The 25,055-nt window shown below is 48.7% G+C and overlaps 1 protein-coding gene across 1 annotated transcript in view; it reads left to right on the top strand.

The window, feature by feature from the left end:
- The first annotated feature begins 3,287 nt into the window (after positions 1 to 3,287).
- GPSM1 (G protein signaling modulator 1) overlaps positions 3,288 to 25,055 on the top strand; it is an 81,945-nt gene continuing 60,177 nt past the window's right edge. Inside the window, exon 1 of the mRNA XM_059828747.1 lies at positions 3,288 to 3,297. The gene's annotated coding sequence lies outside the window, so the exon portion shown is untranslated. The remainder of the gene's footprint in view (positions 3,298 to 25,055) is intronic.

Genomic DNA, 25,055 nt, shown 5'->3' with positions numbered 1-25,055 from the left:
GAAAGCTTCCATGCTAATTAAGAGAGGTCTTTGTGTTTTGGAGGGAGTGCCGGACTCCTCAGTGAGTCTCTGGATGGTGAAGCTGTGGATTCCTCCACAGCAGTGGAGGAATGTTCCTGTATCTTAGCAATCCTTAAATGATTGGCAAAATTTGCTGGTTGACTACTGTATCACAGTTGTGTATTAACGTCTCGCTGTCTTCCCTTCAGCTTTCTGGGCCTTGGTGCTTTCACGGTTGTCTGTTCCAAGTGGTGGGAAATGTGACAGTAGTTAGAGCTCTTTCGTATTGTGTTGTGATAGCTTTGGATATCAATTTTTAAAAGAAATATTAAAAACTGCTCAAGAAGTTTTAAGGAACCTGCAACGCTATCGCTTAGCGTTGTGATTCTGCCCGTGTTTATAAGTGAAGACATAGAGACATTCAGTAACTAGGAGGAACAAGATGATGCAGGTAATTTGATGAGTCTGGCTCTTTACTAGGAATCAGCGGTGCCTTAAGATTGCAGGAACAAAAAGCTGTTGGAGGTGCAGAGGTCCGTAATGTCTGATGATCTAACATGACCCCTGCATCTCCTGTGATGGATTCTAGCCTGAGTATTTTGTATCCTCCCCCTTTCTCATGATCCATTTCTCCCTTTTGCCGCTCTTCGCAGCAGCCCTTTTCATGTTTAAAGATTGCTACTCTACTTCCTCTTGATCTTATCTGAACTGAACAAATCAATTTCTTTTACCTTTTTCTCATAGGTCACACTTGTCACATTCATCCGGAGACTTTAATTGCTCCATGTCCTTCCCAACACATGACACAATGTGGACACAATTCACCAGATGAACCAGTGGCATTTTTAAAGTATTGGGGTTTCTTTCTCTCTCTACTCTTGTAATTTGCCTGTTTCCTTGCAGCTGAGCAATGGATCTGGGTTGTGGCTTAGGTCCAAGTACTTGCAGGGAGCTTCTTGGCATGAATATGTAGGGTTAACCAAACCCAACCCACAGCAAAGTAATTGAATTATTTCATCTAATGAATTCAAATCTTTTGTGACCTGTTTGCCACTTCCACAAGAAGAAAAAGAAGCTGAGTTTGTCAGATAATAAATTATCCATTGCAAATTCATGAATTTTAAGGCCAAAGGGGACCGTTTTGCTCATCTTAGTCTGACCTCCTGCATAACCCAGGCCGCGGAATTTGACCCAGCGATTCCTGTGTCATCAATGTGTGGGTGACCCGTTTGCCTGGAGCTCTGTGGAATACCATATATCTGGCTGGAGCCCAAACTGGAAACTGGCCTCCACCCTCTTTTCTTTTGCTCCCCTTTCCAGCATTGTTTCTCCAAAGGGCAATTACTCTATCTGCCCACATTCATTAAATGCCGACCCGGCGCTGTGGGCCTAGTGCAGCAAAGCACCCTCTGTCTCCCGCGGTTGAGGAAGAGCTGTAGCCAGCGGCAACAGCAGCTGGTTTTCATCTTTTGCACTGGTATTCTTGACTTGAAAAGGGGTTGGGGGGGAGCAGTGAGGCACGGAAAAACATACCCCCTGGAAATACCCAAATCTCTTAGGGCTGAACAGTTACTTGTTTCCATGCGCTCGTGATCAGCTGCTCGTGCCAGGATGTTTGTTGCTCTCAGTGAATCCGCAAACCTGGGTGAAAACTGGCTGGTGCGAGGCACAGTGTCCCAGCCTGGCCCATGGGTTTGCCCACAGTCCCTCCAGCGGCGCTTCTGTAGCTGGTTGCTTGGGGGTGCAGAGGGGTTCCTTTTTTTGGGTGGTATGGCACGTACCCAGGACACCAGCACACCCCCCTGGGTGAGGAGGCAGCTCTCAGCAGGATGGTTTCAGCTTTCTCTGCTGTGGTTTATCTACGGAATTGAGACTATTCCTAGGCTAAGACAGAGACACAGGTTTGTTTATGGGTTTTTGTTTTGGATTTAAATGCCCAATCAATTAGCTCTGGGGAAAGAGGCTTCTGTGGTTTCCTAGTGGGGTGTTACTGACGATGTTTTTTCCTGAGCAGGATCTCTGCTTGCTCATGAGAGGGGCTTTTGTGCAGGTCCCCAGGGGGAAACAGTCCAGTAAGTAGGGCATGGCTCTGGATTCCCTCTGACCACAGGGTTCTCATGTCTGCAGAGCAAGCCGCTAGAACCCACTGAAAGCCACAATTTATACCTGTGCTTCTTTGGGATGTCTGTGACGATAATGACGTTTAATTCAGTGTTGCTGGATAAGTGGCATTAATTTACAGACAGGCTTCTGCTGAGTGACCACCTCACTAACTTTTACAGGAGCATCTCAAGCCTTGGAAAACAGAGTGAGCTGGATGTAGCGTTTGAAGATGACCTGCATCCACCTTGAGATGTTCAGTTGACAGTGAATAGTAAAGGCCTCAAGGTTCAACAGGACACAGTTACCACAGAAAGCAAGCTGCTGCGGGCCGGAGGGAAACACCCCTTTTCCTGGCGAGTTCCTCACTACCAAAGATAGTAGCCCGCCTTTGCTTTGTGGCCAAGTCTGCTTGTGCAGACTTACTGGGAGGGCATGGGCTTCTGTGGCATACCCCTCCTGTGTCAGGTAGTCACAGCTGTGCCAGGTCCTGCTCTCTGCTGCTCCTCCTAACTGCCTCCAGGTGTAGGCATTTCCCTCCCAGCACAAAAGGGCTGAGCAAAACCACCGGACTTCTTGTCATGGAGTTAAGTGGCTACATGTGGTGTGGGTCAGAAATCAGTCATGCTATACAACTCCTCTTTTGCATTCGCGTGCAGGTATGGTGTCTGCGTCTCGCTGCGTGGGTATGGCACGCCTGTGGCTCTGTCCTTCCCTGCTGCGGTGGCTCTGAGGGTAAGCGTGGAGGCACTGCAGCGTGATGTTAAATACAGGGGACACGCGCGACCTGTGGCCCGCCCTGCTGCTGCGGTGCTCCCCGACACCGTGCCCCGGCTGGAGGGCTGGTGGCGAGGGCAGCCCCGGCGTGCCCTGCCCGGGTGCGCAGCCCCGCTCTCCGCCCCGTCCCACCGCGGGCCGCCCGAGCGAGGCGGGGGGGGGGGAGCCGCGGCCCCGGGGCGGGCGGAGGAGGAAGGGCCGCTGCCCGCCGCGGGGCTGACATCAGCCGGAGGAGGGGCCTGCCCGCGAGTTTCTTTGCTCGGTGCATCACTTCCCGCCGCTGCCATACTCCGCTGCCCGGTGCCGGGCTGCAGCCGCGCCTGCCTCCGCCGCGGCGGGCGGCTCGGCGGGGCCGGCGCCCATGGCGTGCCTGCCCGGCGGGGACAGCCCGGGCTCCGCCGCCCGCCGGCTCTACTCGAGGTGAGCGGGGCCGGGGCGGGCGCTCGGCCGCGGGGGGAGCCCGGCCCCGAGCGCTCCCGGCCGGCCCCGGAGCTGCGCCCGCCGCCGCGGCAGCGCGCCCCGCAGAGCCCCGGGAGCCCTCGCCGGGAGGGAGCGGGGCGGGGGGGCGGCCGCGGGCCTCGCGGGGAGGGGAGGGGAGGGAGGGAGCGCTCCCCCCGGGAAGCTGTTGCACGCCTGGGGACCCCGCGAGAGTAGAGTGAGAGAAGGCGGAGGGGAAGGCGGTGGTGTTTCCCCTGTGGAGCAGCCCTTCCTTCGTGTGCAGGGTGGTGGGTGCTGAGGTTGCCCAGAGGGAAGCCGTGGTTTTCCTTGGCACTAGCCCGGGGCGATCAGCCCCTTCTGTGAAGGGGGCTGCCGCTGAAACCTTGTCTGTGCTGGGCATTGGCGGCTCTTGGTCGCACTGCAGAGACTTTAAGTCTCAGTTTTAAAATTGAGCGCTACAGAAATTCACACAAGGCTGGAAAAAAATAGCTTCAGGCTGTCTGGCACTCAAGAAAACACCATCTCTTGCCTGCTCTTTTCATTGAGGTCAAAAGTAATAAAGTCTGAATTGGAGTCAGTTTGAGGCCTTATGGCATTGCTTGGAGCGTCGTTGTTTATGCTGTTCATCCTCATTTTGTTTTATTTCTCCTGTGGCAGTCAGAAGTGGAGGTAATGCCATATCTGGACTAGAGGGCAAAAAAAAATGCTTGAAGTATAGGCAATATAGTAGCTTTTCATCAATTCTCTTTGAATGCTTTGCAATAATTAGCATGGCAGCTAGTGGGTTGTCTAGTTTAATGAGTATTGGTTCATTAGGACAGCAGGTGTTTCTTGTTTCCATTGTATTGTATAGCAACTCCTGGGAAAATGAAAAGAGAATGCAAAGTTAAAGCCATTGGTCTGCCTCCTCTGATGGAGCTAGAGCTGCAGAGAAATACACTGGCTTTTAATCAGACTGGATCTTTTTCTTTCTTTTTTGTCTTTCTCAAAAACTATTTGGGGAATAGACTTTGGTCACTTTTGTGAAGGAAATCCTAGTGAGGGGCTGCATATGACTAATGTGTGCCTGTCCAGCACGGTAAATGCTGCTACCGGCTGTTTAGTGAAGAGAGAAGAGAAAAGGGCAGCACCTCTCCTGTGGCTTAGTCAGGGTGGCTCTGGCAGGGCGTGTGGTGTTAAAATTCCCTGCAGTGCTCTTCAGGCTTGCTCTGCAGGCCTTGACAGTACATCTCTCTCTGTCTTTACTGCACTGTTAACTGGAGTTGTAACTTAAGAGTTTCTCCCTTAACTTCACTTATATTGCAGTGTAGAAACTCTTAGCTTGAAGTAAATGACTCTAAACTCCATCCAGCAGGCATACCTAGGGTGATAGGTATCAAAGTCTTTCTCAATGTGGTTTTTCTGCCTGGGAGTCGTAACTCAGGTGTAAGAACTGCAGAAAGTGCCTGTGCAGGCAGGGTGTGCCAGCCCCCTTATCTGTGGGGACAGGGGAGGTATATTCCTTCTAGGAAGAGGGATAGGGTAGAAGGAAGCGTGCCACAAAGAAATGAAAGTATTTGTTCATTTTACTACATCCCTTGGTATTTCCCTAAATTCAGCCCATCCTAAACAAAGGCATCTGTTCTGTTGTGCTCGCAGCAGACAATCTCTGTGCTGGCTGGGCCAGACTCTTGTATTTACAGAGACCAAAGTTGGGAGTGTCTCTGCTATAGCAATAATACACTGTACGCATTTTTGGAAAAGAGGTCCTGTGCAGCTCTCTACATCAGCTCTTGCTAACCTTTCTGATGCCATTTACTTCATTGCTGTTGCTACAGCAGAGCTGTTAGTCTTGAGGGAGGCTTGTTGGAAGTACAGGGCTTTGGAAGCAGTTGAGCAGTGGTGACTCTCAGCAAGGCTGGCATGTCTGTGGTGACATGCTCCTGGTATCGAACGTGGGATCTCTGGTGGGACTTGTTGAAACATCGAGCTCTGTGATCATGTTCCACAAACTTGAGCAAGTATTACATGACCCTGAGAGAATGCTTTGCCTTCCATGGGATTTAAGTGGATCCAATTCAGCTGTGTGTAACCTCTGAGGACTTTTGTTGGACAGAATCTAGGCTGTGGGAGCTGTGAAATACCTGCTTGCAGCAGATGCTCTTCTCTGCTGCTGCAGGTACAACCTCACTTGCCTTTTTGCGCTGGCTGGCCAACCCTGAATGCGTAGGAAGCACCAATCCCATCAAATGATTTCCCTGGGCCACGGTTCCTGAGTGTATGGCAAGCTCCTGCTGGGGACAAGTGCCAGTGTCCTGAGAGCTCCACTGGATTTGGCCCTTTGCTTTTAAAAGGCTACACTGGAGACTTCAGACTTTGGGGAGTGAGGCATGGGCATGTTCTGGGGAAACCATCGCTGTACTGCATTGACATTATTGATCCCACACAGAAAGAACATTATCTAATGCTGCAATCGGACCAGGAATGCATAAATCTGCCATGAAAACTCAGATAAAAGCATGTTTTGTTTCTCCCTCCTAGGCCTTGCTTTCCCTTCCCCAGCTCTGTGTTCTCTTGCAGTGCTACATATTTTCAATAGAGCTGTTGGCTTTTGTAATGTTTACCAACTTCTCCTGATTGTGTCATAAACAGTCTCCATCTCGCTCATTAATGCCACTACAGTGGGTACCTGACCTGAATGCGCATCGGGCAATTAGAGTGCTCTCAGAGCACCACAGATTTTTCTAGAGAAGGCAACTTTCTCCTGGTCTGATGGGAAAACTGAGATGGAGGAACTGTTGGCCTTCTGATATGGAAGGCAGTGAGAGAGGGTATAACTCAGCATGGGGGTTAAGGCAGAATTAACTGGTCTTCACAAAGCAAATTGGGAAGAAAGTCCACCATCGGGGTGGACCTCCCTCTGGAATGGTTCCTGTTCATTTTGCACGTATCTAAGGGATCATGACACTGAAATATTCCGATAATTTTCCAGCTGCTAGTACTTGTAAATGTTCAAAACTTTCTAAGTCTGGACTTATTATGTAATGCTAAAAGCAGTGTTGCCTTTTGTTCGTTCAAAAGGAAAAGCAAAAAGTTACTTACTGCTTTCTTTTAAGATACAATTAAATACCACCTCTTAGAAAGAAGGTAAAGTGTTTGTATCTGCCTCAGAGGCAAAAATTAGCAGCACCCCAGCAGTGCTAGTTTTGGTGTTCGTTGGGAATTTTACTGAATACTCAAGTGAATAAGCATTCTGGTGACAACTACTGGCTCTGTATTAAATTGGGCTGGGTTTGAGCAGCAGTGTGGTGACAAAGAGCTTTGTGCCTTGCTACAAATCCTCTGAGCCTGAGGGCTGGAGAGTTGCTGGCTGATGGGAGGATGGTAAAGGAAGAGTGCGATTAAGCTTGTTCCATGAGACTGGGAAGGGGCTCAAGGTGAAGGGATCCCTCTGAACTTGCTAAAGATACCTCTGAACTGCTGCCGTAGCAGCTTTAAAGATCCTGGAAATAGCTGAGGTGCTGGCAGAGCTCAGGAGAGGGAGCAGCCGGCTGAGCACCCGGCTGTGGCTGCCATGCTGCCAGTGGCCCGGAGGCTGCTCCGCAGCTGGTCTGGCCGTGCGTGCATCCCGGTGAGCAGCGGTTCGCCTCGCGCGGAGCAGCCAGGCTGGGCGGGTGGCAGTGCGAGCGAGGAGCTCGCGGGACCGGCTTGGGTGCTGATGCCTGGGGTAGCTCTTGATGGATGGATGGGAAGTAACTCCTTGTACGTCTTTGCCTTAAAAGTACTTGGAGTTGGTGCAGATGACATCTGTTACGTAAGCAGGACCTACATAGAAAATTCCATGTTTATGTGATTTTTAACCTGTTTGAGCTTGCAGGCCATTTTACCTGCTGTTTGTGTCTGACTTCTTCCTGGCAAATTTCACCTGTCTCCCTATTCTGACATTCCAAACTGTCGCTGCTGTCCTCTTCTTGTCTCCAGATAAGGATTTTCCTGCTGAAAACAGCAGTGTCATGAGTGCTGTGACTGAAGGTGGTCTGTCCTGGATGGGCAGGTTTGTGAAGTGGGGGCTAGTTGGCATCACAGTGAAAATGTGGTGTTTGGCATCACTGGGAAGCTGGAATTGACCCTTTTTGTCTCTTTACCTCGTAGATCAAATTGATGTTTTAGAAGTTTCTAAACCACTACAATTTTTCTTTTGTAGGCCTACGCAGTCATTCTCCATTAGGCAGAAGGATGTGAAAAACGGGACAAATGTTTCTAAAATAGCTGTGCTGCATAATAGGTGGCCTGAGCAAAAATTATATGATAGCTTAGCATGCAGTATTGGTTTTGTTGACATCTGGTTTAGGACATTTTGAACAACTTGCTCATAGTTCAGCATTTGCGAGTAACGTGGTCATCCCAAAGCAGAGCCAAGCAGAACACTGAGTCTCCACCACAGCAGGGAGAGGGGACCCTTGCTGGTTGGGCCTTGGACTGGGAATTGGGGTCTGGCTTCGTTGAAGGTTTCCCCAGGACTTTGGGCATCCTTTTTGATTCTTCTGTGTTTCACCTTGTGGGATACAGGGAGAGAAGCTCTCTTTTCCTTCTCCCTTTGGTCTCTGGTGTTAAATGCGTAGGGGATGTGCCTTGTACCCGTACAGTGCCTAGCACACTGTGATCTTCATCTTACTTCTGACCTCTAGGTGCTGCTGCAATACAAACAATTGTTGTCTTCAGGGTGTTAATTTGACTTGTATGTGCACATGTAGATCAAGTTGAGATGATACACTGTTTTTTTCCATGTGCTGACTTGCATTTCACTGACTCAAGTTATGCCAGACCTCCTGCTTGCTGTGCCTTGTGCTTCTGGGGTGAGAACTGTCCCTCTGCATTCTTCATCCTGAAATACTTTGCATTGTATGAGGCATTTATGCCAAGCAGACTAGGAAGAGAACTTTGTGCATTGGCCACGTGTTCATGGGTTATGCGGTGTTTGCTACTGTGTCAGCTGAAGTCAAATAAGCTTATGGGACTCATACGTGTGTGACCTGAGGGCATGCCTTGAAGCCGGGTTCCCTGGGAGATGAACATTAACGCTCTATTTGGACACCCCAGGGCCTAACTGAATGGAGAGCTGGGTCTGGCAGTGAGGCAGCCTCTGACCCTTCCGGGCTGGGATGTTGTCTGTGGAGCACGAGTGAGCCGTGCTGCCCGGTGCTCCATGACTAGCTGCTGAGGTGCCTTTTTGCTAGCTGTTGCATTAGTCATCGGATGCATCCCTGCTGGGGAGGTATCTGAAAGAGCTCGTGGCAACAAGGGAGATGCTGTCTGGAAGGGGTTCCTATAACCAGGAGATTGGTGGGGGCCTGGCTGGGGCAGTCTTAAGGGCAGAGAAAGTCCTTGGGGTTTGTAGTGGTGACAAGGACCTCTTGCCCCTGGATCACGGTTGGATCGTGGTGACCAGGTGTTGCTATCTAGTTGCCTTCGTGGGTGGTGGGTCCCAGTCTGGCTCCTGCTGGATCCAGGACTTGTCAGAGTTTTGGCTGGTGTCTGCAGCATTTCTTGCTTATGCCACATGAAAATCTTGTGTGTAATTAATTTCTGTTTTCCTAGTGGATGTAACTAATTGGGGATCTGCTGCCTTTTATTTTCAAAGTAAGTTAGGGAAGCAGTGCCTGTTACACCAAAGGATGAAAACTCTTTATGAAGGCTGAGAAATTGATTTATTATGGAAGAGTTATTTTAAAATTCTGTTGTGGCCATTCCTTTCTTTAGCTGAATGCAGCTGAACTGTGACTGTTCTGGTGACAATAGCAGGGACTTGGGCGGTGACGGGAGACTAGAAATACCTGGGTGAAGGAGACAGGAGTGAGCTGCATAGCTCGCTGGCATTCCCCTTCTCCAGTTCAGTGATGAGAGCATCCCAGGCATTGGATTTATTCCTGATACATTACATAAACCACAGGGGAAAGCCTTTCTTTGGTGTGTGCCTTGAGGATGAGCAAAATCACAGCCAGGAGCAGGAAGGCTTGAAATTGGATATGTTGGTAAAAGGCTGGAGAATCAGTTTCTTTCACTGATTGAGGCCTGCAGGCTTGGAGGGAGACATCTGCAGTACACTGTGCAGATTGGAAGAGATTATTTTGTGGACCAGGGCTGATAAATGACTTCGTTTAAATGAAGGTTATCAGGATGGAAGACCGTGCCTGGATTCAAACCAGTAGAATGTGTGTATGTTCCCATTAGAGCAAGAGGTCTCCAGCCCTGAAGGCTGATGGCCCTGAGGGGTGGCATGTTACTCCTGCACCAAGCTGGCCACTGTGCTTGAGATGTTGCTGGTGCTTTCAGCTGGAGGTGCGTTTGAAGGTTGAGCGAGGATGGAGGAAAGGCAGTGGGGAGATGGCAGTCCGTGGGCAGGGCAGACCTTCCCTTGCTGCTCTGCAGGGCTGCCCTGCTGCCACTCATCCTGCCCCGAGGTGGATCTGGGGTGACCCTGGCTTGTGTCCTGGGCCCCCTGCACAACTGGTGACTTTCTAGCTTGTCCTAGGGCTTCCTGCATCCCTGCTGTTACAACGTGTCCCCAGGGCACAGCTTTGTTCCTGCACCATAACCACGCAGTTTGTGCTCTCCCTGTGCTGGTATGTCACAAGCCTCATCTCCCTGTCCTGTTGTGTTCCAGCCCTGCTTTCTACTCTGGGCTGCCTTGTCTCCTCTCCAGCAGATCAGGCCTTCTGTCACTAGAGAAGATAAACTGTATTTTTTGTGCTGGTGTGGTTGCTTTTTTGCTGTCTTGTATTTTTGCACTTCGGGTGATGTCCAAACTTGCATTCAGCCTTGCTTGAAGAACAGGTTTGAATTCTGTCAGGTCTTATGCTACAAGAAGCCACCAGCAGCAAATTTCCTGAAGTGGAGGGCTGCATCTTATTTAATTCTTGATGCTGTTCTGCTTCAAGAGCAATTTTATCTCCAAATTGCTGCTCAGGTATACCTAATTTCCCCTGCCTCCCAGTCGTGCTCTGTGTATCACTCTGATCAGCCAGCCCAGCTTCCAGAATTCAAAGCCACTTGGCTGCTATAAAAAACATGCCAACAAAAGCCATGAAACAAAAATTCATCCTGTGTCTGGGCATGCCGGCTGCATAGCCTGACCACAAAGTGATGCTGTTGAATTCTGGGCCTGGGCTATTTATATTGTCAGTGGGAAAGCTTTCCATTGACTGAGCTGCTCCCTCCCTAAAGATAATTTTAATTAAATGTTGTTTGACAGATCTGACTTTCTAACTGGCTTAGATTTAACTGGGATTTTTTAACTGGGATTTTTTTCCCCACTGAAGGCGGAAGAAAGTAGGAGTAGTCTTGATGGAAGGCTACTTGCATTCAGAGTCATGACTGTTGTTTAATATAATAAGCTGATAGAGTGTAAAAAAAAAAAAAAAAACAAACCCCTGCCAACCAAACAAAAAACCCAACAAAACCCCACACCTAGAAAGGTAACAGTCCTGCCAGCACTTGGTGAGGAGAAAGGGAAAGGGACACCAGCTGCCTGTGGCTTGGAGCGCAGCAGCTCTCTGAACAATGCCCAGCGACGTTACGCAACTGCCTAGGGAAGGAAGTGAAAATTTATTATTACAATGCAGTTTCGAGGGCAATATTAAATGAGCAATTTGCAGCACAACCCTGTACTTAACTGACTTAACTAACTTCTCCCGGATAAAATGACAGGGCTGGTGAGTGCAATAGCTGTGGCCTCTGCTCCCACCAGGAGCGGAGCGAATACAGGCTCTTCTTCGAACTGCATCTGAGCACTGGGCTGAGAGCCCTCGGAGTGGGCAGCCAAACCCCGAACCGGAGTAATGGCCTGATCTTGCAAGTGCCTGACTGATCCCTGGCCCGTGGAAGCCTGGGAAAGGGGGAAGCAAGAATGTACTGAAACATTTCATTGATATCTGATTGTTCTTCCTTACTTCAGTGGAAATAATAGAGACCCCTCTGCAAGGCCCTAGACATTGGAGCAGCAACACAAACCCTGAATGAATTACTTGGAACGCAGTGCTACTGTGTGATCACTACCTTCGGGGTAGAAATAAATAGCTTAAAAGCCTTCTGCTATTCCCAGTTTTCTTTCAGCAAGAGGATTTTGCCCAAGGATGATGGGTGCTGGAACCACAGGCTTTTCCTTTCTGACTGTGAAATTAGAAATTACATATCTAAAGAAGCTTCATCTTCTGCTGTGAGTCAGTAGCTCAGTGCAGCTGCTAAACCTGAAGGAATTTTGAATGAAGAGTATTGGCTTGGCTTGTCTCCCCTCATGCTTTTCTCTTACCCATTGCATTTACACCTTCTGGAGCAGCCAGAGGGGCTCTTCTCTGGGATTTGGGGGCTAACGCATTTTTCTTCCAGATGCTGCAGGAGAAAGATTAAGAAAATGGATTTAAAATGGGGAAAACGCCTATGTTACACTAATAACTCAGCATAGAAGCCATTTCATGTTGAGCCCTGGCTCTACCTGTGAGCAGATGTTTTATCTTGGAAGCCGCTTTTAAAAATGTATGGATAAAACTTAGTGCTGTCAGTTGATATATGCAGTTTGCTCTCTGAGCTGCAGAAAATGACTGCTGCGTGATGCTCCTGGGAAGCAGCTTTGAACACGCGCCATGTAACAGGGCTCCTTTCCTGCCCTGGGGATCCAGCTCCGTTTCCTTCCCACACTCTGGCTACCGGGGAGCGGACCGAGATGGCTCATGCGAAAGCGAAGCGCTGCCCCTCTGAGCCCCTTTCCTGGATGTTGTGCAGAGCTTGCTGTGCAGACGGGTCAGGCTGCTGATCCATGATGAGACCTGGGGCAAGTCATTTGATTTGCAGCCTCGCTTATGCTTGCCTGCCCCATCTAGCCTGAGGAGGAATGACTTCTGCTATAGAACTGCAGCAGTCTCGGCACAGCAAGACTGGCTTTGCCATGGGGCTTGCAAGTTTTGTGGCAACACAAATAGTTACTAGTTGTGTTGAGTTCCCGAGGGTGAAGCTCCAGTGCACAACTGGGACAGGCAAGTGGTCCACGTGTGCATGGTACCATTTCTCTATGCCTTGATTATAAAAGCTGCCCAGCTGTGCGTATTTCCAGGTAGAATGGAGGGGTTTGCTGTACCAAATGGCTTTGCCAGGTTATACATTTCCACGACTTTCTTGACCCTCCTGCAATTTTGCAGACCACCAGGCTGTATTTGCTTTTTGGTGGGTATCACAGCAGGTGCCTTTTCGGAATGTTCGCCCCATACAGCACCCTGGGGCTTGGCTGGTGGTACGTCCCTGGGCACTTCGGTGTAAATTGCTCCAATTTCTTGTGCTCTGGCTTGGAGCTGCTTGAGTGCAAATTAGCTATGGGGCAAGTTTCTCCTGTGATTCACACTGCAGAGCTGAGGTTGTTCTTTGTGCACTCCATCTGTGGAGTATCCATTCATGCCTGAGGACAGCTGGAAAGTGCCAATTAATATTCATCTCTCGGGGGCTATTTCTTAATTACTGTTACTCATGGTTTGTATTCCGGTACTGCCTAGTGTCCCACGCTGCTGCGCCAGACTGAGTGGATCCTGGAAGGGTTATATCCGTTCTGGGGTTTGAGTGCTTGGTAAACATCAGTATTTTATGGCAGACTTTCTGGGAAATATTGTTCCTGTTTTCAAGGGTGAGAAATTGTATAGTCTTCAGGGTGAAAGAGAATATAGGTGGCAAAGCTGGGAGCTCAGTGTCCTGACTTCCACTCGTTCCCTTCAGTGCTTCCTTACCCGCGTCACAGTGAGGTTAATTGTGAATTGAAGAGGAGACCTTGGCTTTGTCTTTTACTGAACCGCACGGGGCAGCACAGCACTTGCATTGCATGATATTACAATGGTTCTGCTGTTCTGCCTAAAGTGGGAGGGAGCAAAACGTTGTTTAGAAGGAAGTTACGAGCTGGTGAGTTAAATAGTAGGCTCTGCCCTTTTACAAGGTGTGCGCCTTGCAAATGTGGTGGGAATGCTGCAAACCACAGGCCCCCAGGAGAGGAAAAGGAGCAGCCTGGGTGGCCGTGGGGTCTGGTCATCCTGAAGAGCCCAGCTCCAGGTGTTGGCTTGAAGAAAGCAGGAGAATAGCCCCAAGCTGTTAGAGTGCTCAGGCACTTGTGACTCTACATAGTTATCTGTCTCTCAGGCTTTGAGATGAGGGCAGTTAATTTAAAAAGAGAGAGGGGGACACAGAAAAATGTTCTGTGTCAGAAAATCACCAGCAAGTTAAATCAAGTAAGAACTGAGTGGAGTTTCGGGGTGCCCTGCCTTGAGGGGTGGTTGTCTTTAGGGTATGGTGAAAGATGGAGAGAGAAAAATACACATCTTGATTCTTACAGTTGGGCAGGAAGCTTTTGGGATGGGCAGTGGCTGCCAGTGCTTTGAGGAGGGTCCTGTTGTTACTGTATTCCAGCTATGCTCTTGTGAAGTTATCACATCACAGCTGATACTGCATCAGAAAACAGCCCCTGTTTTAGCAACTGTCTGCAGAGATTTGTATTGAGAAAATGGCATTGGGGATTGTATCTTGCTGCAAAACACAGAGACCATAAGATCTGACTTGTTTACTGGCCAAGCTTTCTGCAGTACAAAGGCAGGAATATAAACCACCAGTGACTAAACAAATGAAAATATCTAGCATCATAAGCCATGTGGGTTTCTCTTTCCTTTCTGACAAATACACCCTTCTGATTTCAGTGAGGAATAGCTTGCTTGGGAAACCTGTGTGCCAACATCTCATGGTGAGTGAACAGGGACTTAAATGCAGATGAATGTCCTGGAATAGTGAGACTCCACGTGTGCCTTGAGGCATTTCCTGGCCTCCGAGTTCAGCCAAGCATCTGAGCTCCTGCAAGGGTCTAAATAATAAAACATACGATTTCACTGAGACGCGCCCGGAATTTTAAGGCTGCAGCCCTTGGCCAGCTCTTGCATCAATAGCTTCCATCAGGGCTGTAATCCAGGAAACTGCAAGCATGAACTAGTTGGTTGACTGGAGTCTGTGGTTTGGTGCTTTCCTGGGTAAAGCCACTGGAGAAAGGGAGGCAGTCATGTAATCTGCATTCATCCCTTTCATGTGCACTGCTGGGAGTGCAAACAGCAAGTGTGCCAGCAAATACCACAGGCTCTGTGAGGAGATGGTGTTTGACAGGGAGCCGTGACAATGTATTCAGGTGTCTAAGGAGTTAACGATGAAATGGTTGAAAATACCCACTTTTTCCTCTGCTCTTCTGGAAGAAAATGAAAACTCTCTCTGCAAAATGTGCATTTTCTTCAATGAAGCCATTCTTTGGCATCAGTGTTTTTGGCAGAAAGTTGTCATCAGTCATGCCATTGAGTGAGCATTTTGGAGACAGTTGTGCAAGATCAGCAGTGGAAAAAGAAAGGCTGTGAAAGCTGCATGGGTGTCTGAGGCACTGGCCTCCATCAGAGGTGTCCTGCTGTGCCATATGTCCGCAGGAAGGAGCGCCAGGGCTGTGTGCTGTGGCCCTGTTGTGCTGTGTGGTGGCTGAGCATGTTGGCTCACCAGCAAGCAGGCGTCCTCTGCTACATGGTCTGTGCTCTCTGTGACCACACCGGTCCTGGCCCTGGCACCCACGGCTCTCCCTGTCCCTGCTTTAAAGCCAAATATGCAGTGACACAGGATGAGGAATGAGCAGAGAAAACTTGTGTGCCTTGCCCTTGGCTTCCCCACTGAACAAAATGACATTCTCTTGTGGTGGAAATCTCTTTCCGAAGGACCCTGGGTGAGGGTCTGAGCCATGTCATTTCAGAGGGTCCTTTCGGGTTTGCTGAAGTGGGGTCGGACTCCAGCCTGGACGGCTGAGCTAACAGCAGCCTTGGGAAGGAAGGAGATGCTTTGCAGACCTGGCTCCAAATGAGAATGGAGTAATTTGTCAAGGCTGACGGCTCTCTCTGAGCCGGTTGCCTGAGGCTAACATGGCATACAGACAGGAGACATAGATATATTTTTATCTGTATGCACACACAGAGGAGAGAAAAGTAACAGCTCAAAACATGTGACTGGAATTAAAATTAAAAAAAAGAATTCCCAATTAAAGCCATGTGTGTTGGAGGATGTAACTGCTCCTGAAAGGCTCATGGAGGCTGTTCATACAGCACAAATGCAGCCACTCGATTATGCCCTGGATTAAAACAGGCAGGCTCCTCCAGCACACAAAACCGTGCAGAAGCAGTGTTGTTCCTGCATGTCAGCAGCTTCCACAGCCCACGACCCTTATGGGTTAAGGTAAGGAACTGTCTTCTCACCTGTCTTGTCCTCCCTCTTGCTGCTGTCTGTGTTCCTGAAGCGTGTTTCTCCATGCAGCCTGCTGTTGTGCCATGTCTTTCTTCACTGCTAGATGATGATGTCTCTATGCAGGAACAGAGATATTTCTCTGAAGATGTGCATTATTCAGTAGTCAGGATAAATGAACTCCCTTGATTTGGGCATGTGTGTAACCCTGATGCTATATCCTCCCTTCTTGCACCAGTGTAAGGGAGGAGGGGAGCAGTGAATGCTTTCAGTGCCACAGAGCAGCCTGTGTTCTGTATAAAGCTATTACAATGTCTCTGAGGTTGCAACAAGGAGCTAACCTAAACCTACAGCAGGTCTGTGGAGAGATCTCCACTATCCATTCCTGCTTTCTGTCTACTTAACTGCATGTTTCCATCAGGCAGGCAATACATGAGAACACTGAACTTTTGGCTTCATCCTTTCTACATGCACCGTAACAAATACTTGCTGTGCAAAGGGGGGCTGTGCAGCAGCAGGGAAGGTGAGGGTGAGAAAGAAATATGGGGGGGGGGAAAGGAATCGGAATTTAAAGCCATGAAGGACATGGCCTTAGGAAGCTTGATTTGGAAAGGGTGTCCCCTTTCGAAAGGATGTTGGGTTCTGCAGGCATGGCTTAGGTGAGGTACAGCTGCGTGGCTGGTTGCTGCTGAGTGTAGCAAAGGCAGAATGTCCTGGCAAGCTGAGGATCTGCTCCTGCTCAGCTGGACTAAAGCCTCACCTGGTATTCTAGGGATGGGAGAGTGTCTGCTGTGGCATAACAGTAGCTGTTGTGTCAGGTTGGAGGGAGAAGTGCTGAGGTTTGGAGGGAGTCTAGGATATTTTGCTGGAGTTTGATGTGCTGCAGGCCTTTACCCTACTTTGTGAGGGAAACAGAGGAGGCTTTTTAGCATAGAAAAGCTTAAAAATCTGATGCTTCATCCTTTTATTCCCCTTACTAAAGGCTCAATTCCAAGAAACATATAAAAGAACATAATTTTGTTATTTTTTTATAAGTTTTGCAATTTGCTTAAAAAGCAAATCATTATATCGCTTAACTCATGATTTTGTGATAGCAATGAGAAAATTATTAGGGAGACTATTGGCGTTCTTGCTGTATCCAGGAAGATTTTCCAAGAGACATGATGTTTATACAAATTCCTCCTTTGGAAGAACAGGACCAGAGTCCGTTTCACAGATGCAAAGATGTGCCATGCTTTGAGTTATGCGGCCAACTCATATAGCGATATATGCTTGCCTGTTACTTACACGTGTGATTGAATTACACTAATACCACCGTGTCGGAGCCAAACCTGATGTGGTGCTGTGCTGGGGAGGAGCGGGGACGTGCCTCTGTGCACTTGATTCGTACAGACGTTCAGTGCAGCGGTGCCAAGCGTTTCCAGGGTAGATGTTATCCATGGAGCTATTCTAGGACAGAAGTGCTAAAAATTTGGGAAAATGCGGTGGAGGACTAAGCCACACAATCGTCTGGAAGAAGTGAAACCAGCTTGTAGGATGCTGGAGCTCCAGGGTTCCCCGCAGAGGCAGCAGACACTCGCCACAGACTGTGCCGCACAGTGCTAGACGGTAAGTCTGTTCTCCTCGGATTAGCAAAGCAGAGCATAATTCTCACCTTGCATGCGAGCTGCGTTGCTGTGAGGCCATGGCCTGGCCTTCTGGGAATCCTGCCATGCTCTGATTTATAGGCTTGCAGATTAATCTGAGGGCACACATAGATTTTTCCATAACGCCATGAAGAACCCAAAAGCACTTTTGCTGCTGTTCTGCTGAGTCTGGGTTTGCACAGAGGAGCTGCAGAAACCGTGTCTAGAGATGCTAAGGACCCCTGGCTGATATCTGAGCTCCTGGGGACTCTGTTTCCTGTTTTTTCAGACAGATGTGGAATATTATCTTTATGAAATCCAGAGGGGTGCCCTGTGGCTGTGCAGTGTCCCGCACCTGAGTGCCCAAGCTGTTTGCCAAGGCGGCCTTTTAAATGCATACATGTGTCTGGACTGATTTCCGATTTTTAGCACCCCTGAAATTTTCAGGGCGAGCACGACAATGCTTTTAACAGCCCTCAGAGCATGAGACAGCTGCAGAAAAACAATGTAGACTTGGTGCAATCTGCTCTGCTACAGATTTGCCAATGGAAATCTGTCCTAGTGTCTGGTGTTGCTTCCAGCCTGGACGTGAGCTCTGCCCGCCTGCTTTTTGCGCCCTCAGAGAACCTCTGTGTCTGTTTTCCTTCGTGGCTTTCTCTGGTTTGGGCACAGAGAACCGTAATCACTGAGGGACGAACTATCCCGGGCTCTTGCTGGTGCGCTCCGCCTTGGCATTGCCCTCTTTACTGGCTTTACCAAGTGGAAGTTTGAAAAAGGATTTGCTGCTTGTTTGGGTTTACTGGACTTGATCACTTGGTTCCTGCTAATTGCTTTTTCAATGAGTTCCAATGAGAAAGTAAAGGAGGGCCAGGTTCGTGCTGTCTCTGTCACTAAGATCACATCCAAATCCCTTTCAAATGTGAGTGTTGGTGAAGAGCATCCTGAGCAGTCTCTTGGTGATCTGCAATCGCTCAGCATCTCCCTGTCTCAAAGCCTGGATGGCCCAGGAGCATGAGATCTGGGGGTGTGTGTTTTCAGATAGATTCCAAAGTCCTCTCTCTTGGCTTTAAATACTTGGCCTGGGGCTGAAGAGAAGCAGATGAGACAGGAAGGGAACAGAACCAAATTGGCTGTTGGTTGCTGAGGAGTCAGTGGAAAAACTGTGGTGTGAACTTTGTCATCGTTGCCTTTTACCCCTCATCATGACGGTCTGTTTGCTGTGCTCGGGGCACGGATCAGTGGTTTGTGTGGGTAGGAAGGAGGCAGTGTGCAAGGAGTGCATGCAGCCTCTCCGAGTGCTGGCGCTGGGCAGATGCAGGGGAGGTTTGGGGTGAGGCTGTGTGTGTGGAGGGGGCATAACCCTGGCCTTTGTCTGGCCAGGGTTAAGCATAATATTGTCCTTAGTGTTGCTGGGACTTGGCAGCATCTTTTCCATATGCAGTTGTTTTCCTGCTGCAAGTCCATGCTCCAAGGCAGGAGCAACTGGCAGCTTGAGAGAGGAAGGAGAAGGGGGGGGCTGCAGTTGGAGGGGTTTCCAGGCAGCTTGAACGGAGAAAAGACTTGGGCCTGTGGCCTCTGTGTTTCTGGGAAGACAAGACTTGCTTTCACTTGGCTTCAGAGAAGTAGTCTGGGTGTGCGGGAAAGGAAGTCCCGTAAGGCCCCTCAGCCTATGTGACTGCCCAGCACAGCTGAAACAATTGTGCTGGGTGGTGGTTGTGGTGCTGAGCCTGACCCCGCAGGCGGCTGGGGGGGCGGCAGGATCCGGGGGCAGGAATTAGGGGCAGGCTGTGATGCTTTGCAGTGAAGGCTGTCTTACAGCTTGAGTCCTGGGCTGCATGCTCACTTCGTCTAACGTGGGCTGGCACTGCTGTGTTGTAGCTTTGCTGTGGTCCATGAGGACTCATCCCTGGCTCCGGTGAAGAAGACGGGAGGGGCCAGGCAGTCCCCTCTCATCCCGGGAGAGCGGCTGGGCTGGGGCCCAGGCTGGCCCCGTGGGAGCCGGGTGCTGAGCCCCCGCTGTGTGTCTGTGGGAGGCAGGTGTGGAGAAGATGTGTCTGAGCCTGGACATCTCTCGTCTCATTTACAGTGCTTCCAAATTTGGAAAGATAATCCTCCAAAGCAGAATCCAGGCATTTTCAGTGACAAATTTGTCATGAATGAACTACTGTGTATTGGTGGATAGAAAGTTGAATAGCATAAATAAAACAGGCAATAAATAAATAAATCGGCTGGTTTCATTGTATAGCTATATTGTAACTTTAACCCAGTGTATTTTGTAGCAGGAGCAGTATGCTCATTTAAATCACAGCATATATTTTAGTGAGAGGATGTGTTGACCTAATTGCAAGAGTAATGTTATAATGAAAAGCCATTCAGACTGCATGTCCTCTTTTGCCCTCTGGTTTCTGGAAGTGACTGAAGGAAATAGCACTTCACTTCTGGTGAAATCATCCCAAGAGTGTTATTTCATTGCAGCGTGATGGATTAAATTCACTGAAGGCACTAGCATTGTACAAGAAAGCGAAACGCTCTTGGAAAACTCCGGAAGTTTCCCTCATTGTGCTGAAATCACTGACTTCATTTCAAGTATCCTCAGTGACAACATCTGAATGCCTAAAAATTCATCCTGATGCAGAGGCTGCTTTGCCTGCTGCTCTGCATGGCAGATCTCGGATGTCAGAGCTGTTACCTTTGACTGTGGTCTGCAAGCACAGGGGTGAGAGAAACTACTGACAGCCCAGATGGAGCATCCTCCTTTGTGCCTCCTGGGAAGGAGAGAGCATCCTCAGACATGAGCAGCATAGTCCACTAGCATTTGGCAAGCTAGTGCTGCTGGCCTCTACGCTCATTTTCCTTTAGCTCAAATGGCAGCTGGTGGTTGGGTTTATATGCTGCTGACAAGCCATGCAAAGAGATGATGATCCAGGCTCTTCAAAGGTTTCATTCTTCTTGAAAGTGAGTTCTCTTGCACAGTCCCTTCTCTGAGGCATCTTGATCAGTTCATGTGTTTGGATTTTTTTATTTGGGAGTTGGAACATGTTTTAACGACTTAATTTTCAAATTGGTATCTCCTTAATCATAATTTCCTTAGACCCTGGAAAGTGTTTGCATTTTACAATTTAAGTGCTTTGAAACTGGGCATCAAGCGAAACTGTTAACCAGGATGAGATGAAATTCACATTTGCACCTTAATCCCATCTGAGCTATCTCAAATGCTGCCAGTTAATTACATCCCATCATGATCCTTTGATATTTGGAGCACAAAGGCTTAAATTTGTGCTCATTGCTTTTTAGAGGTTTCACTCCTCAGATGACACAGAAAAAATCCATTGTGTTCTCTGTTCTTGCTATGAATTAAGCTGTATTTGTGGGAAGGATTTGGTACATGGATTCAAGATAATTGTTACCAGTGTATAATTTATTGAGAGCCCAATTCTTCCAGGTGTAGAGCGGGTTTCTAGAGGTCATGAGTACCTTAAGCTTGTGGAGTTGAGGGCATCTCTTTGGGCAGGGTTAGATCTTCAGTCATCTTTCATGTTGAGCTGGTGGCACGAGCTGTGAGAGCATCCTTGCCTGGGTGGAAAATGCTGCGCCTCATCCCCAACAGAGGCTCCAGTTTGAGTGGTTCACTTGGTGCTTTAAAGGGAGGACCTGGCAGAGGTGCTGGGAGCCAGTGCTCCTGGGTTCCTTTCCATTCTCTATGGCTGACTCACTGTGGGCAAGTTGTGTCTTGCTGTATCTTAGCTTCCTTCTTGCAAAATGGGGTAATAGCTACCCTCGCACCTTTGCAAAATATTTTGCGGTCCTCAGGTTGAAAAGTCTTTATGCATACCAGTTCAGCATCATAAGTTGCTTCACAAAATGCTACTAAAACAGCAAATAACTCCTATCTGCCCTCGGTTGTCACCATCCCCATGGATCGAAGCCACAGAGGTAGTCGTTCTGTGTGGCCCTTGGTCAAATGGAGAGATGTGTGGAGCTGCAGGGGAGTTGTGTAAGCAGGGGAGTGCTGGATGACTTTTGCTTTCAAGCAGGCAATGGGAGTTTGAATTTGAATTTCTGACAATGACGCAGCTTGTTGGAGCCATTATGAATTGAAATGGGGTCTTATTCAGCTCTGCTAATAAGAGGGTAGATGCAACTAAATACAGCTATCTTCCTCACTGTCATTTGGTATTTATTAGCAAATATGCAGTGGAATTGAATCTCTTGTAAGTACTCTGCAGCTAATGGTAGATAGCAATTAACTGAAATGACTACTGTTGAACACTGATGCTACCATCAGCGAGTAGAAGAGGAAGTCTGGAGCCAACGCACAGACCCAGTGGCTTCCAGAACTCCCTGTAGTTTTCCCCTCTGGATTCTCTGTTCCATGCCCTTATCAAAAGACTGCAGTGAAAACCGCTTCATCTTGATACTCCCCGGAGCTTCAGCTTGAACAAATACTTCTCAAGCAGCGGTAAGTGTGTGTATACTATTATTTTCAGTTCGGGGGTCACTGAAAGGGCTCACTGCAATACTACTACCAGTGAAAGTGTGTAGAGTGGAAACCTTCTCCCCTCCAGCTGTGCTGGTGGCACAGAGCTGCCTCTGCAGCACCTCATGTGCTTCAGGAGATGTGAAGGGAACTGGCCCAGATGCTTGGAACTAATTTAGAAGCTGGGAAGGATGGGGTGCAGCATTCATTGTTTCATCTTTGGCCTTTCCTCTCCAAACAAGAGGGTTTGCTTTCTTCCCCTCACTAACAAGGTGACATGTAGGTCAAAGTGCCCCAGAGGTTCTGCCCTTATTGACTGGAGGGGAACCAGCTTCCGTGTGCTGGCTTCAGACTACCAAAAGTAGTTTGAGTCAGGCTAATTTCACGTATATCTTGATTTGTTTGTCACCCTTCCCTGCCAGCCTGTGTTTGATATGGTGCCTTGCAGGGAAACTGCTTGTCAGGAGGGGATTAGTGCTTGGATTGTGACGTGGGTGGGAAGCGAGGGGCCGTGCTGCGAGGAGAGCTGTTGGCAGGGTGGAGAGGCATTGCTGGCCACGTTGCACAAAACTGGTCTTGCGAGTGAGCTAATTGAGTATTTTCATTAGTGCCCTCCCTGCGAAACAGAGCAGGTTGCTAATGTGTGTGTTGGTGATGTGGAGGTATGAGCAGTGTGGTGGAGGACGGGTATTGAATAGGAGGAACTGAATGATTGATAGGTCTGGTGTCATGGCAATGTGATGCTATTTAATGGTATGAAGTTGCAAGCACGTGTACTTAGAAGCTAGTAATAAGATTTTCTTCTCAGAGATGGGAGCTCATCATTTGGGAGCAAGTGAGAGAGAGGCAGCTGTGTATGTGCTGGTGGTACAATGATGTGAGCCCCCAGCCTGTTGTGAGGTACGCATCGCTTGATTAGGAGCGAGGACCCTGCCTGGGACAGAGTAGCCGGAGAGAAACTGCCCAAAACACGTTGTGAGAGTGTCCCAGGCAAAGAGCAGTCTAGTTGGGCTTGCAGCACTGGCCCGAGGCTAAACAGGCTGTACCTCGAATCCTGTGTTCAGTTCTGGGCCCCTCACTACGAGAAGGACATGGAGGTGCTGGAGCGTGTCCAGAGAAGGGCAACAAAGCTGGTGAGGGGTCTGGAGCACAAGTCTGATGAGGAGCGGCTGAGGGAGCTGGGGGTGTTCCGTCTGGAGAAGAGGAGGCTGAGGGGAGACCTCATCGCTCTCTACAACTGCCTGAAAGGGGGTTGTGGGGAGGTGGGTGTTGGTCTCTTCTCCCAAGGGACTAGTGACAGGACAAGAGGAAATGGCCTCAAGTTGCACCAGGGGAGGTTCAGGCTGGATATTAGGAAAAATTTCTTCCCTGAGAGAGTGGTGAAGCACTGGAAGAGGCTGCCCAGGGAGGTGGTGGAGTCACCATCACTGGAGGTGTTCAAGGAACGTGTGGAAGTGGCACTGCAGGACATGGTTTAGTGGGCATGGTGGGGTTGGGGTGGTGGTTGGACTTGATGATCTTACAGGTCTTTTCCAACCTTAATGATTCTGTGAAATTCACCATGAATAAATTCAGGTTGTGCATCAGGAGGATCTGGGATAGCTTTTCTCATGTAGGGAGCCCGTGAAAATAGTCAGACCCTTCAAGTGCAGCACGGGCTGTGGCACAGGAGGAGCATGAGCTGGTTCGTGTGGGATGTGAGCTCCTTTCATTGTGTCCCCGCGCAGTGAAGGGGAACTGTCCCTGGGGAGTTTGAGCAGCTCCCACCTGGCTGTGTTATCTGGTGGTTCAGAGTCATTGGCTGCTTTTCCTGTACAGGAGCTGTGCGAAGGCTGGGAAAGGAAATTACTGAAGGAGAATAATTCCCAGCTTGATTACTTTCTTTAAGGTTATGCTGCCAGCTAATTATTCAAATGCATTTCAGTTAGTTAAGCCAGTGAATATACATTTACACTGAGCACCTTGTAAACTTAATCCCTTTTTGATTGGGAAAAAATGTTTAATTGCCCCTGTCATCAGTGCTCTGAAATGACTTATTTTTGTATAAAATTCAGTCGATTTGCAAGTAAGATACTAAAATCTGTTGCTTCATTAATTTGTTTCACATATTTCATATACTAAGGGGTTTTTTACTACTGTTGGTGTTTTTGGTGGTTTTTTCTACCTCGCCTCCTGTCTAGAAGCTTGGTTTTCATTCCTGACTTTAGAACTACAGCAGCTCTGATTGGGAATGAGTTTTGCAATCGCCCCCACTAATATGAATCAAATACCTATAAATATCTTTTTTTAAGGCAGTTTCACCTTGTAGGCAGGAAGAGGTTCTTTTGCCATGTGAGATTTACAATATTTGAGGCAGCAGACAACTGTCTCCCAGCTCTGTCTTGTGACATGATTATTTGCTGCGTAGTTTGAAGGATTTGTTGTCAGCAGGGTAAGTGCTGTGAGGAAGACAGTCCAAACGAGGCAGCCCTGAATGCGTGAAAGGGAGGGTGGAGTAAGTCAAATTTAATTGCTGGGCACTGTATGGTCTCCTCTTTTTCTGCGGGGCTGAGGTGCAGACCTGGGAGATGGGATGTTGCTGTGTCCTACTCTGGCTTCTGCAGCTGTATCTCCTGGGCTGCAGGAGCTGCAGCAGCTCTGAGCTTCAGGTCAGTGCGTAGCTCATGATCCTGCAGAGTAGCTCTTGGCTAAAGGCACTCTGCACTGTTGTTTTCCAGCCTAGCAGGGGGAGGACAAGTGTGATGTTGTCCATACAGTGTTATTTTATTGGAATATTTGGCAAGGGAGGCCCAAAGATTTGGGGGGAAAGCAGGGTGTTGGGAGGTCTGACTGTAGCTCCAAGCTTCTGAACCCATTATGAGTAGTGTTCCCCCTCTGGGGACCTATATCATCACCCAAGTTGTAATTATAGTCCTGTTTTGACAGCAGTCATGGTGATCATTGTTAATGCCACTGATAACACCTTGTGCTGTTTGCTTTGTTTCTTACTTGGCAGTGTTCTCGGCATCCCCAGCGCTCCTGAGACCCTCGGTGCCTTCTCTATATTGCTGTGTTGCTTGAAAACATCTGATGTGTGAGAGTCCTTGTATTTTGCCTGTGCACCTTTTATAAAGGAATATCTTTGCTCTTAAGGCAAGGCAGCCAAAAGGCAATCTGTGATACAGATCATCATTAGCTGCCATCTGACAGTGATGGATGACCCTGGGAAATCTTGTTAAAGGCAGTATCTGCTCTTCCTGTTCTTCTCAGCTCTTTCCGCCTTCAGATCAGTTATCCTTTAAAGAAGTTGAGAAGGAGGGAGGGTGGCCCTGCCCTGTGTTGGGTTGGGAAGAGACTTCCTTATCCCTGTCACCACACGGTGGAAGGTCACTGTTTTCTGC

The sequence above is a fragment of the Gavia stellata genome, chromosome 24, assembly GCF_030936135.1.
Source record: "Gavia stellata isolate bGavSte3 chromosome 24, bGavSte3.hap2, whole genome shotgun sequence".
Taxonomy (NCBI): Eukaryota; Metazoa; Chordata; class Aves; order Gaviiformes; family Gaviidae; genus Gavia; species Gavia stellata.
Note: the sequence above shows the minus strand (reverse complement) of the source record. Positions and strands in the feature narration are given on the sequence as shown.